The 15,421-nt window shown below is 34.8% G+C and overlaps 2 protein-coding genes across 4 annotated transcripts in view; one reads left to right on the top strand and one right to left on the bottom strand.

Moving 5' to 3' along the window:
- The window catches only part of LOC129732314 (uncharacterized), a 214,329-nt gene that overhangs the window by 197,073 nt on the left and 1,835 nt on the right, over nt 1–15,421 (bottom strand). The gene's annotated exons all lie outside the window — the stretch shown is intronic.
- The window catches only part of LOC129732317 (uncharacterized), a 79,264-nt gene that overhangs the window by 20,094 nt on the left and 43,749 nt on the right, over nt 1–15,421 (top strand). The window lies entirely within an intron of this gene.

The following is a 15,421-nucleotide window of genomic DNA, read 5'->3' on the forward strand; positions in this document are numbered from 1 at the left end:
GAACCGTTCGCCCAATCGTTTCGTTGTCAAAGAATGAATTGTATATTTTTGATCAAGCATAAACAATGAACGTATGGTTTTTGCTGGAGAACCATGGACAAATTAAGAAAAACGTGTATTTGTCTAGATAATTATAATTTTTCGAGCTTAAATTAGAAATAACTCGAAAACTGATGCCTTTTGAATGTTTACTACCAAGAGCTTTTTGATTCAAAATGACTCTCTGCATCTTTTAAAATCATCGGAAAACAAATATTTTGAAAAATGTTTGAATTAGAATTTTTATAATAAAATTAATCTACCAGAAAAAAATTATTTTTCATTTCTCCATTCTGGACTTTTTTATAAAAGTTGCGTATTAACGTCAAGTTTCTTTAAAAAAAAATAAAAAAAATCAACTCTTTTTTTTTAATTGAAATTTAATGTTTATTTTCAATTTTTTTTTTGTCAAAAAAATTTTTTTTGTATAGTGTATATTTTTTTATGGTGCATTTTTAATTCCCTACAACTCATTCTGACAGTTTTTCTATACAACCAACGGTTTCTGGGCTGCAATGCTTGGAATAAAACGTCCAAAAATCAATTTGGGCACTAGAAAGTTAAAAAAAAACAATAATTTTGCTCTAATTTTTTATTTTTGTTTTTATAAAACTGTCTTTGAACGACTTTTAGCACATTTTAAGACAAGAAATTTGCAATACAAGCATTGTGAATATTTAATTTCTACTCAAAGTTATTGATGTTTTTCATTGATGAATGTTGCTTCTCGTTTGTTGTTTGTTTTACAACGAACATAAAAAATATTCTTTGTTCTCAATTTGAAGGGCACACTTGGACAAATTTTTGAAAATGTGTTTTTTTATATTCGAGTAAATTCAATTTGAAAACATGACAAAAGTATAAAATTTTATTTTAGTATTAAGTATTTTTATTTTTAAACTAGAAATAATTACCTCTAATTTGAACCAACAAGCTTGAAAATTGGTTAACCGGTACAAAAATTATGAATGTTTGAAAACAAAATATGTCGACTAAAGCCGTTTTTCATGGTCACCTTATTTTAGAACTGGTCACCAAAAGTGCTTCAACTGTGCTTAAAATTGAAGCAATTGATCTCTGTCGACAATAATCAAACCCGTATTTTTTGGTTAGGTCGTCAGGCAACCATGTCTGAGATAGGAGGACCATAAAAATATCTACCAGGGTGGCGAAAAAGTTTCCAAAATCAAATTCCTTGATTTTTCCTGATATTCACTGAAATACAACATTAAGTTCCCTAATATTTTTCAGCTTTCGGCACAAAAAGGGCAACATAGATTAACGCCACTCTGTAATCCCAGTAAAAAAAGTATTCAATTGGATATGAAACCGAACACTAGTGGGCCCCCAAATCAGCCTTTTATGCTAGAAAAATCAGTTTTTTCGCTAGAGTGTCGTTTAAAAAAGAATCGCCTCTTGGTTAAAAATTTTTCCCTGAATATTTTTCCCTGATATTCCCTGATCGAAAAATAAATTCCCTGACATTCCCTGGTTTTCCAGGTTTTCACACCCTTAATAGATTCTATACACTGGATTCTTTTTTTTTAATGCGAAAAAAACAATAGCGTAATTTTAAACAAATCGTGTAGAAAAAATTGCGTCGTTTTGACCAAATCTTTCGCTACGTGATATGTGTGTGTGTATGAGAGAGTGTGTGTTATAGCGTAACAATGTTTCCCATGTCACAAATCGCGTAATTTCAAGAAAATTGTGTAAAAACGAATTCAGTGTATTTAAAAATCCATAACTTATGAACCAGTTGATCGATTATCGATCTCTTGAATCAAAAAAAAAATACTTCTGGGTTAAAGGAAAATACCAAGAAATCGAATCTGAGTGCCTTTGAAAGCAAAAAAATATAAAATTTTTATAATTTTTGGTATGTTTTTAAAGCAAGTTCACTCAAATATCAAAAATAAAACATTTTTAGAAATTTCTCCATATATAAAGTCATATATGCCCTTCAAATTGAGACCATAAGATATTTTTTATGTTTGCCCAAAAAAAACGACAAACCTTGAAAAAGCCATATTTTTGAAGAAAAATATTGATAACTTTGAGAAATCTTGATATATTAACGATGCATTGAAAACTATTTGTTTTGTTTAAAAATCGTTCAAAGACAGTTTTAATGTGCAAACAAAACAAAAAAATTAACGCAATAAAAACCAGTCCACATAAGCACTGAGGATGACTGTATGTCACAGTCGAATTACCTATTTGCGCGGACTGAATTTCAATATTTATTTCCCAAATTACTAGTAGAGTCTAACGGAAACTGATCATTCTTTCTTCTGATTTCTTAAATCACTCTGCTAAGACGCTCAGTATAGATTTTTCAAATTTAAAAAATGCTTTTTCAATCTGAATCCTTTATTTTTGCGGTAGAAAAAACTTTTTTCTATAAAATTGCTTAAAATTAATGGAGCTACAACATTGTAGAACATTTATTTTTTCAATCTACAAAGATAACAAAGTTAGAAACTTGATTTTATCGAAAGTTTAGTTAATTTTCAAATAAGCGCTGCATGGTAAAAAACAACTTTGTAGAAGAATTCCTCCCACCTTGACTAAGCCAATGTTCAGATGTGTTGCTTCTTTCTACAACTATTCACCGCATATAGCCATCCAAATAGATCATCCACACGTTCACATACATACTCCCTCACCAAAGCTCAAAACCCGCTGGTAACCTAAACGTTATCAACAAAAAGTGGCAAGAAGCCGGAAAAACGAGATGCGACAATTCACAGTTCGGGAAAATTTTTAAAAGTAAGTATATTTCTAAAAGTAAAGGCATAGAGAACTTTCTATAAAAGAAAACAAAAGAAAAAACTCAAATATTGCAACCCCTTACAGGAACATTTACTCCTGCATTTTCGGCGCGGAGGTAAAAAAGGGCGTGGAATTTTTTTTGCTGGGTATGTGCGCGAATTCGAAAAAATATCTTGTTCTTATCTGACTGAATCTATTGATATCGCAGCATAATCGAGCGCCTCCTCAGCCGACAAAAGCTACTCCAATGATACACACTAGTTCTGGTAAAAAAACTAATGGAAACAAACTTAAACTGCAAACTTTTACTAAGCAGACAATTCACACAACGTTAGTCGTGTTGCCGGAACTTTTCCATAAAATAATATGCCATTGAAATACAGTGGTGGAAAAAATAATAGGTGTGAACATTGCTTATAAAGTCATCTGCATTTTAACCTACCATGTATAAGACATAATTGAACACAATATCTGTATGAGATTGCTTACATTATGAGCAATGGATAGGAAAATGCTATCTGCCAAAATTCATGGTATTTTGTCCGTGAGCGAAAAAAAAACTTTCATTGACCAACATTTTGAGTGGAGAAAATAACAGGTGTAAAATGAACTATACATCGTGACGTGACTGTTAATACAATTTGCTTGTTGAAAAATATTGATTTACGGCAGCGGTTTTCAACCTGGGGTACGCGTACCCCTGGGGTACTCGAAAGCCTTCAGAGGTTCGCGAAAGAAGAACCAGTAATGGCGGACAAAGCATTTTTTCTTTATAATATTTCATTTGTTATTCAGTCATGAGCATTAAACATGACTGTAACAAACAAACAAACCATAGTTTAATTTGAAACCTGAAATAGACTACCACAACATGATCTACCGCTACTCTCTCCCACTCTGCGAGAACATACTAAGCCAGGGGGTACAATCGATATAAAAAATATCGTCAAGGGGTACGCGGACAAAAAAAGGTTAAGAACTGCTGATTTACGGTTTTCAGTAAGTCTGTAGTGATAAACTAATATTTCATAAGTTGGATTTATAATTTTGCTTTTTATTTAAACTTTTATTATTTAAACTTTCATAAAAATAGCAGAAACCATCGACTGCTCACAGAATATAGTTGAAAAATATGTTTGATGCCAGAAGAAATCAGAAACACGAGAGTGGAAAGGAAAACTATTTGTAGGAATGACCGCCGAGTACTGAAATTCGTAAAAAAATGCATTCCTCACATATATAGCCATGAAAACGGAACTTGAATTGAAGGTGACGTGTAAAACCATCTGGAATCGCCTGATTTATTGTAAATATCGTGCTCGTACTACCTGAAAAACTCCTTTCACATGGGAAAGATTTAGCAAAAATAAATGCTGGTATTCGCTAAACTTCACCTGGAGATATGGTTTTTTAACCAATAAAAAACTTCTTCATAATCACTCACGAATCCTTCACAATAACCATAAAACCAATTATTAGGGTAAATCTTTATATACTCTATGTTATTTTTTTTTATTTCGTGGTATGTGGTTAAAGGAAAACAACAATCGGTTAATTATAAAATAGATTCACTCACTGACATTGTACAGATTTTCTCAATGGAGACAATGTTCAAAGGCAGTTTTTGTTTTTATTTCCAAAGAAAGATAAAAAGTTCAACCGTAATTGTTTTTTTTTTATCGAACATTTTGCAATTTCCATTGTTTCTTCAAGAGCGTATGATAGATATCCGGGGGCGGATAGCGATTGTTAACGGCTGGGAGGAATTATAGTCGCATTCCTATACAGGGTTTCTCTTGGTTTTACGCACATTTTTATTCCGAGGCACCATAAAATAATAAACCAAGCACAGATAAAATTATGACATCAATGATTAAAACAGTAAATTGCTACACCGGAAGCCGTGAACTCGTACCGTTGACATCGCCCAAAGGGTTATCAGATAATAGTATAAAAACTTCAACTAAAAAATAGAGGCATAGATAAATTTATTGAACTGAGTTAAATTGGCACGATATTACGACTAATTTAAATGATGAAAAAAACATGATAACTCTATTTTTATCATTAAAACGCAATAAACCTTCATGCGTAGGATCGGTCAAACCAAGGCCCAATTTAAGGCGCTGTAATACGTGATCCATAAAATATAGCCATCGCTATAACGGTCAGCAATAAATACTTTACTTTATGCTGGACAAGATAACATTTAATTAGCAAACAGTTCGATTTCCAGCGTACACAAACGAACCCGTAATTTGCTTGTTTTCACTCACACCGTGTAGCGCCGATGGATGGTCCCTCAAGGCAACCGATAATTAACGCTGAAGAAGACAGAAGCCGTCACACACGGTAACATAATATTGATTAACCTCCACCTCGCGAGACCGTTTGCAATTAAAAAAAAAAACTAAAAATAAATAATACTGCCAGTCTAGCACGTGCTTTTACTCGAACCTTCACCACTCATATACACAGTGCAGTGCAGTCTGCGTTAATTTGTTGCGCGATGTGTTTATAAACACACCCATCCACGCATAACCGACACCGCAAGCGGTAGCACTCGGCTTATCACTTGGCAATTACGGTTCGCGTTCGTTGCGCTTCATGACTACGAACGGGGTTCTTAAGTGTTGAACCAAAGCCTATACGAAAGTACGACTCCGATGCAAGTTTATGCAAATTGGCCTATATATCAGACGAAAAAAGCAATTTCCGTATTGTGAAAAACTACAATGTAGACAGGCAGTCGAAAACTTCTGCCTTTCTCTTTCGAGCAGCCCTGAACTGAATCGGATCCAAGTCGGGCCTTCGACGGGCTGCCGAGCAACAATGGGAATTTTTGCACGGCAAATATAGGCACATTTTTTTTTTTCAAAGAGCTACCAATTTTCATTCGGGAAGTCGCGCTTTAATAATAGAGTGCAATTGCAGCAGCAGCAGCAGCTACTGTACCATTACCGCCGAAGGCATAGCAATTCTGGGCCACAGCTGACTTTTGCACTCGTTCGACAGTGCCAATTATGGCAGGAAGACGATACAGCAGAAACTGGTCGCAAAAGCGAAATTGACACGAAGGCGACAAGTGCGCACGGCACACGCGAAAGGCCTTGACAATTGCAAGCCTTCTGTTGACACCACACCGCTCAACCTTTAGATGCCTTGCCGAGAAAAAGTTGAAGTGTTGACCTGACTGTGGCAGCGACCGACCGACCGACCGGTCAGACAAAAATATCCCGACGCCCTATTTCGTTCTGATTTATACTGTCATATTGTTGCACGCGTTGCTCTTTTGAAGTGTTGTTCTGTGACCACATTAGAAAGCAATTGTTTGTTTGAGAATGACACAATAAGTTACCCGAGGCACAGCACCATAAAAAGGAAACATTGTTGAAAGCGTTAGCAATGCATTAGAAAGCGTTTGACCTTTATATTTTGTTCCGAGTGGGGGAGGTTATCGTTATCGTCTACATTGGCAACCTTAAAAAGTGTAGATTGGTGGGTATGTTCTTCGGAGCTGTAGAGACTGTGATGTTTTTGGCCCGAGCAGCAAGGCGGCCGAAAAAGTGGCTGTTTGCCAGAGTAAGAAACATTGGAAATATACAGTGATAAATCGATGAAAAACCGAGTAAGTTTTGACGTAGGACTACGTCTTTGTTTCCTATACTAGATTACACTTTGTGAAAATGAAAATGAAACTGGCAAATGTTGCGTCAGATTTCAAACGGTTATAGCAAGCGAACGACTTAATGCCTCTTAGTCATTTATATTTTGGTGGATAGATAAAATGTGTAACAATTTTTTGATATTATGTTCAACATTGTTGCTTTACTGTTTAATGGTGGAAAAAGGTGAAAAGTTCCAAGGTCAAGCTTTCCCATACATTTCCCTTGTTCTTGGCTTGCTTCCCAAGCACAGATAACAATAACATGGACGAAATAAATTCCACTGCCTACATATTTTGACTCAACAAAGTGTTTTGGTTTGTTTGTCTTTGTCTAAGCTGGCACAACTGCTAAAGGGCACAGCGGAGAGCAAATTTTATACGCGGCCAACAAAATAATCGATGCTACCGGTGGTGGTGTGATCATCAGCATTCTGTAGCTACATTTCGAGCTGAAGATTATGAAATCGGTTCTTTTCAGAACTATAAGATGATGAAGATAAGAGTTATGAGAATTTCCACAACTACTACTAGTGTAAATTTTTTATCTATTTCTAAATAATCATTTTTACAATAACGACCAGGACGCACCAAATATAAACGGTAGTGTTACCCAAGAATAGTTCATCACAACAAGATATAACCATCATTTCAAGAATTTGCACTGCTAAATTGAGTGATTTTCCGGTTTAATTGTTTGTTTGTGTTCACTCGAACACCGTTATCAGTCAAATGTTAGAAACGAAAATTAGTTAATCTAAGAACCAGAGTGATTTGCGCATCGGGAAAGCAAAACCTTTCTTTTGATGCTTATGAAAATCCCTCAGTAGTATCGAAGGTGTTTTGGTTTGTTTCTCTTTCTCGAAGCTACGTAGCCACGCCTTAATTGCAAAAATCTGCTCTGAACTCGATACAAAAGACTGCGTGTAGAAAATTCAGCTTCAGTTTAGTTTGTTACACATAAGCGAGAGCAGTGCAGCTGTTAAAGGTACGCGACATTGAGAAACGAGAGCTGCATACGAGTCAACTCAAAATATTCATGGTGCGATTATCAGCGTTCTGTAGCACGAATTTTTAACTGAATATTATGGAATCGGTTCTTTTCAGAACTATAGATGCTTGAAGATAAGAGTTATGAGAATTTTCGCAACTACTACTAGTGTAAAATTTTCATGTATTCATGCATCGTTAGTTTTAAAATAACGACTATCAAAAATAAACGGTAGTGTTACCTATGAACAGTTTAGCGCAGCATATAATAATATTTAGTTTAGCATATATTAAATATTTAGTCCTACGTCACCATTTCGTACAACCCCTAGGGCTGTATACCTTGTAGTATTTAACTTACTCCCATCTATCGCATTCAAAATTCTTTTTGATTTATTACTATCGCACTGGCGGTTTTTAAGAAAACTCGCTCGTATATTTCAAGAAAAAAATTCCTTTCCCAATGTGTAAATAAATATATATTAGTATAATTCATGACATCAAGAATACGAATCAAACATTCCAATTCTAGTTCAAATTCCAATCCATTCAAAACCCATCACAAGTCCAATCTAACTTCAATCCCAATCCGGTATAAATCCCAAACTAAGCCAATAAAAATTATTTCAAATCCACCTTAAACCTAATTCAAAACTCAATTTAATGTCAATCCAATCCGAATCCGGTTCAATTTCAATCCAACTTACTTACTTCACTTTTACTAATCCGAAATACGTCGCCATACATATCACTCGGTTCTGGGCTGCAATTCTTCAGTTGCCTCTAACAGCTATTACGCGGGCATCCTCGTCGACAGCACACATCCAACGAGTGCGGGGACCACCCCGAAGTAAACGGCCTCTATCGGTATTCCTGCTCAATATAGTTTTTGCTGATCGTTCCTCCGGCATTCTAGCTACATGCCCAGCCCACTATTGCCTGCCGTGTTTTATCCGCTTGACTATATCCGCCGATTTGTATGCCTGGTACACTTTATGATTCATGCGTCTGCGCAAGATTCTACGCTCAAAAACACCAAAGGCTCACCGATCTGCCTCTTTCAGTGTCCATGCTCAACGCCACTGCAAGTTGTGTTGAGTGTGCAAATTGAATTCTCGAAATTTATCGAGGATTTGTCGCAAGGTAAACATTTGGTCCGTGGTGGAGCGTCCCCCTCGAAAACCACATTGATATTCGCCAACAAAGGTGTCATAAAATATCAAAAAATTGGTCGCAGTTCCGGGTCAGACGCTGTTGTACGCCGTCCCTAACATGGAGAGACAGCCGCAGTAATCCAAATCTTGTCAACATTCGATTCCAATGCAAACTAACTCCATTTTTTATCCAATCCTATCAAAATCCAGTCGCTATTATAACCAAATCCTAGTCTAGTATTCGAATCCGACCCAAATTCGATTTAACCCCATCCAAATCTAGTTATAATCCAATTCAACTCCAATCTTAATCTAATCCAAATCCAAAAAAAATAATCTGTTTCAAATCTAGTCGATATCTAATCCAAGTCTGACATACAGAGTGGCGGAGAAAAAACGGTCGAATATCAGAGATTTTCAAAAGTAATCAGGAAAAAATTCAATGGATTTGAATTTTTTTTACGGAATTAGTTCTGAATCGACACTCGGCTGTAAATTTTAAGTGTGTATGGGGCCATCCACATACCACGTGGACAGATTTTTAACGATTTTGACCCCCCCCCTCCCCCTCCGTGGACAAGTGCCCATATGAATTCTAAAAATTTTGTATGGACCGTAGACATTCAACATACCCCCCCCCCCCCAAAGCTGAAAATGAATAACAAATAAATTTGTTGTTTATTATAACCAAAAAAGAGTTAATTTTCCCTTGAAATTTTATTTTTATTCACTCTTATGAGAAATCAAAATTTTGAGACTAAAACCATATTCAAAGTCTTTTTTGAATGCAGTCGAAAATATAAGGAATAAGGTGGTGATCATTCTCTTGTAATCAATAAACAAAAAGTTCAAAAACTGACTCACCAGTTTGAGAATGTTCATAATTTGAATTTGAATATAGTGAGCCCAATTAAAGACGAAGTCACTCATCAATATAACTAAATTTTTGCCCAGGAATTTTTGCCAGCAGAAGTAATCGAAACTAATTTGAATGAGGTTTAATCTATCATTATTTTTTCCATTGTAAAAATTTTGAAATAACATAAAAAAGTTCTTGCTGGCGATGTAATCTTTAATATTTTTGATATTGAAACTTAATTTTCCAAAAAATGGAAATCTGTCAAAAAAAAATACATTGGCATATAATAAAAAATCCTACAGATATTCTGGTTTTATATTTTAGATAAATTTGGAATAATTTTATTCGTGAAGTCTTCGTTTTCTGAAAAGATTCTTTGGACATGTTGTGAACCTCTTAAAAATTTTAAGTAAAATAGGATTTTTTTGTTTCCATTTGCTAGTTCTTTCAAGTAAGGAACCAAGATAATTTGAAATTATTTATAAAAACCTTCATTGAAAGTCTTTGAGGCACTTTAAACTAAGATGGGTGTTAAATTTGAAATAAAATTTACCTTTGCCCTCTCAGACCTGAATTTTGAACTTTTTCTTCATGATTTGTTCGTCTCGTTAGAATTACCTAATTAGTTTGAACTCAATTTAAGATCATTTTCTTAATTTTTTCTATGGATTCCAGGAGCGTTCTCAGGTATTTTAAGTAATTTTGGAATAGGGGAACAGTTCCATAATTCTTCTCAGCCTATATATTCATTTTATACAACATGACGGCTACTACGGGATTCGTTCAGCAGCTAACCAAAGTTTTTTTTTTCATCACTAGCGGACCACTGTTTATATGAATCACTAAACAAAATCACTCACTACACTAAGAATACATTGATATTTGAAATGTTCACCTCAAATTTTCAAAAACAAGCTTGAATTAGCAGAAATATATTAGATAAATTTTTACAAATCTCAAATTTCAACTGTATGTATTTTAATCGGTTTTCACTACGTTGAAGGAAATCAAAAGTTGCCAAATCAGTTTCTGTTAATACGAAAAAATCATACTGAAAGTGTTGAATTATTCCGACATAAATGACATAAATCTACAGCACTGTAGTGGTTACCTAAGTTACCTATTTTGCACATGAACAACTGCAGCGGATACCTGAGTAACCTACTACGACGGTCTGCGGCTAAGTTTATTCATGATAATGTGATTCATTCATGATTGACAGTGTGATGAACATGGGGGCGTCGTGAGATTAATAATTAAGCAGTGATTTAAGTTTTGAGATGGAAGCTAAGTTTGCTAAATATACAATGCTGGGCGATTCTATAACAGCACGTAAGCGTAATTTGTTCAATGATTTCGTGAAAATTTGATGTTTAATCCGTGCATTCTTCGTGAATATAGGGCTAAGAAGCATTGTTCAACCCATTTTATTTAAGGGGTTATATACCTTTTTAGTTTTCAAAAAACCGGAAAATTTTTTATTACATTATCTTCAAATACAACATCTTGAGAACATTTCCACAAATTTTCATAAAGATCTGAGCAATAGAAAGAAAGTTAGAGCGATTTGCTACGTGCCTCGCCACGGCCGCATAAGCTAAACTTGAAACTTTACACGCGATTATCTCGGAATAGTTCTCCGAAAAATGACTTTGCCGTGATCCTGATTGCGGGAAAACTACTGAACCGATTTGCTTTATCTTTTTTTTTTAAATTTTCGTTTTAAAATTCTCCGGTCCTTGAACGATCGCTTTTTGAAACATACAGTTACATTTTGCCGCAAATATTTTTAATGCAATTTTTTCCGCCCAAAACGTGCATATTTTGCGAAAAACGTTCCCGTTTGCACTGAAAGCAAAATACTCATAAAAGCGATCGTTCAAGGACCCGGCACACTTCTAAGCTAATGAAATAATATGAGTTTTTTTATTTCGGTTGATCCGCTGAGTCTCTATCAGGATCACCGCAACCCTCTGCAAAAAATAGCGTTTCGGGGAAACGGCCATTACTCCAGTAATAATTGGTATATCTCAAAATCAAACGTATTTTCTTGTTGTTGTGAGCTGTGCTTCCAGAAAAATGCCACTTTGATGCAATCAAAATGGTGCTATGCACTTAAAAATGAATTCAAACTTCCCTCATTTTTCTCAACCAAAAAGGTATATAACCCCTTAAGTTTTGATCATATTTTATTTTGACTTTTTCTATCTAATTAAGACGTTTAAACCATTATTTCTATTGTTGACTTTTCTAGCCTTCAGAGACATTTCGCAACTATTTAGAGCTAAATTCGGAATTCATTCTTTTAATTCTTTTAAGTCTTTCTAAGTACTTTCAGATGTTTCAAGTTACATCTACAAGAGTTTTTTTGCAATCTAAATTAAATGTGATATAGTTTTTTCTTAAGTTTGGTATTTTTTTCTGGTTTATAAATGCTTTTTAACTTATTAAATACAGTAATCACCCGATTATATCTGTACCCGATTTTATCTGCCCCCGATTTTATCACATTTTTCACCCGATTTTATCATCATAAAACATTTCATCAAAAAAATGTCAGGGTGAACTGATTTTCTATTACGCTTCAATATTTGAGATATTTTTCATAATTCTGTGTGTCATTCTGGATGCAGTTTACATTAAAAATTCAACCGATGCACAATGTTACATTTTGCTGTTATCGTGCGAATAATTGATTAGTGATACAAATGTTTATTTTAACCGTATAATATGTTCGGAGAAGTTTCAAAAAATTTGAAAACGCATCTTTTGAATGTCATGTAGAAAGCTGGAAGATCAATTCTCCTAAAAGTGAGATAGAATATTTACTTTTTCATTAGATAAAGAAAGACGCTTGGTGTCTTAGGCAAAGTATTAGGTGATCTCAAAACAAGAAACTTTACAGAAGACATCATGTTTCTATCTCTTAGATATTGCAAGCAACATCAAGTTTTCTGTGAGAAGGCATTGAAAATCGTTATTTACATTTTAAGATTTTTCTGGTTGCAATATGTGAGAGATGTCAGCATGCTGTCTTCGGCAAAGTGGGGGTGAGTGAGGTTAGTGTTGTGAGAACATCTAATATTTTGCCTATGGTACTGCGCTACAAAAAAGCAAGCAATTCATTTTACCAATTCAAACAAAAACATGAACAATAAAAAAACTTAATTGTAATTTATTTGCAACTTTACATCGATTTTTTTTAGGTTTATACTTTGTAAGGTTTGTTAAGAAAAGTTTCAGGCAACTGAATTATCTATCTAAAAAAATGTTTAAAAAATAGTGATGATCGTTTTTTTATAGTCGCTTTTTGTTTTTAAAATTTTTTTTTCAGTACAGGATCTCAAAATGAATTTTTTAAATATTTTTTTTTAAAGCTTAAACAGTTTTCTCAAGTTCATCCCTTGACAACTTTTCTCTATCTTTAGTCATTATTCAGATATATCGATTTGTGATAAAACAACTGTAGCTTTTTTCATATGTTTGTACAGATAAATTTTCCAAAAAAAAAAATTAAAATCGCTGATTTCACGTATTTAGTTATTGATTTAACATCTTCAATAAAAAAAATAAAATTTGAAAAATTTCCCGATTTTATCACTTTCCCTATTTTATCACGCCAAAAATCAACAGGGTGAGATATAATCGGGTGATCACTGTATTAATTTGCGAGATCAATTTGTCAGATTTTAGAGCGGGGGCCTAGTGTGGTTGGTAACGTCTCCGCCAACCACGCTCGACGCCTGGGTTCGAATCCCACCGCCGACATAGGTGTCGATGGTTGTGAGGTGGCGTGATCCACTCACAACCAACCCAACTGGTCTAGATTCAATCCTAGCCGACACCGGGAGATTTTCTGAGGCGAAAAATCTCTGGGATCACGCCTTCCATCGCATGAGGAAGTAAAGCCGTTGGCGTCGGTCCGTTAATAAACGGGTCGTGAGTTAGGGACCTGGGTGTGGAGTCGCCTCCCTGGGCGTCGGTAATTGGCCACAACAGTGGCGGAAATAGACCGACGGAAAATAAGCGAGAATAAAAAAAAAAAATTTGTCAGATTTTAAATTTTGGTTCAAGATATGCTCTACTGCTTCAAGTTTTTTTTTTTAGTCTAAAATGCGTTTGATAATATGTATAAAATTTTAGAAATCGAAATCAGCTTTCACTTGTAAATGATATATGAATTTTATTGCTCTGTTATTACTTACATTTTTGATTTAAACTGACTTTCAAAAGTAGTTCCCATTTTTTAGACTAAAATTTGCACTTTCTTTATGTTTAGAATAAATTCAAACCGTTTCGAGGAAATTTTATAACTTCTTTTCATTTCAATTTTTTTTTTACCTTCGATACGTTTTTAGATTTTTAGTTTTTTTTTGCTTTAACATGTTTTTAGTCACTTGAAATCATATTCAAGATTATTTTCTTTTCGACTTCTGGGTTTTATTTTGTCTTTCAGTTTTTCAGCATTTCTATCTTCAAAAAAATTCTAGTTTTTTAGGGTAATTTTGAATAAATTTTTGATAGTAGCTTTCGGTCTTTTCCTGACGTTCAATTAACAAAAATTTCCTGCAACGTTCATTTTCGTTTTCGTTTCGTTATAATTGTTATTTTTTCCTGGCATTTTTGATGATTTTTTTTGTAGGAGCCTATAAATACTAACAATAAACAACAGCAAAACGCAGCAAATTTATTTTTAGATATTGAATTGCCACGCTGAATCCAGATCCAACAGAATGAAACGGTAAGAGTTGCACGTACTCCTTCTTCTCCCTATGGATGTAAATATCAGTGAGTCAATTGTAAACTGCAGTTTGCAGGTAGAATAAAAGGCATTCCGCAACCTGGTAGATTTTTCGTTAGTACAACATAAGAAAAACTCGATAATACCGTGGGAATTTTACACATGTTCAGTTACATAATACGGGTAGTAGAGGTGCAGAATAAGCTACCATGTTCTATATTCCATGCCAGTTTGTCTCAGCAAAACTTCTCAATAACTGACATTGAAAAGCTTTCACTGAAACGAACTGCAACATAATCCCTGTGCTTACTTTCAAATGTCACAGCAACATCATACCACAGGAATAGTTCTTTGCCACAAATGCAAAAGTTCTTTTCGACGGAGAACAGTGCGCTGAAAACATCTTTTATTTATGTATGCCTATCTATTATACATGAAAGCAAAACTTGCGGATAGGAAGCCTTGCTCGCCAATTCCAAAGTTTGTGTTTTGTGTTGTTTCTTATTTATTCAACTGGTAAATATAGACTATTATAGCATGAGCTTAAATTACAAAGCATATCGCTCCTAATCAGAGAGCAGCAATTCAATTATTGAATAATAGATAGTTTCTCTAACTCATGATGAAATGCTCTGCAAAACGATATCAACAAAATTCGTATAACGCAACAACTTCAGCAATATTATGATTGTGGATCTCACGCGCGTAAACAGTAGTAATTACATCCATCGGTACCACCGAAACACCTTTTCTTCATCTCATCAGCGATATAATATTATCCATCAATTTTCCGCCTCGCTCACAAAACTGCAGCACTAAGTATATAGTTTTGGTCTGTCTCTAGGTTCAAACCGGCCGCCCAGCCAAACCCAATCAACTGGCGAAAAATAAATAATGCATTAGACCTGGGTAAGCCCTTGTTAGACGCCACGTAAACGATTTCCTTCACATCGGCACACCCGCAGCCGCAGTCGGTACCAAAGTGTTGGAAAATTATGTGCCACCTGGCTTACCCCTCCCCCTCCTCCTTCGCTGGGAAAAAAGGCTGCTCACGACAGTGTGACTGAATGAGCCTAAATGAAGTTTTCTGCTTACAACAAAGTCACTACCCTGCACAATTATGGCGGATACATCACAGCATACCTTCGAACACCGGCTCATAATTTATAAATAGCCGGCATCGAATACACTTAGGGGTC

The sequence above is a fragment of the Wyeomyia smithii genome, chromosome 3 (assembly GCF_029784165.1).
Source record: "Wyeomyia smithii strain HCP4-BCI-WySm-NY-G18 chromosome 3, ASM2978416v1, whole genome shotgun sequence".
Classification (NCBI taxonomy): Eukaryota; Metazoa; Arthropoda; class Insecta; order Diptera; family Culicidae; genus Wyeomyia; species Wyeomyia smithii.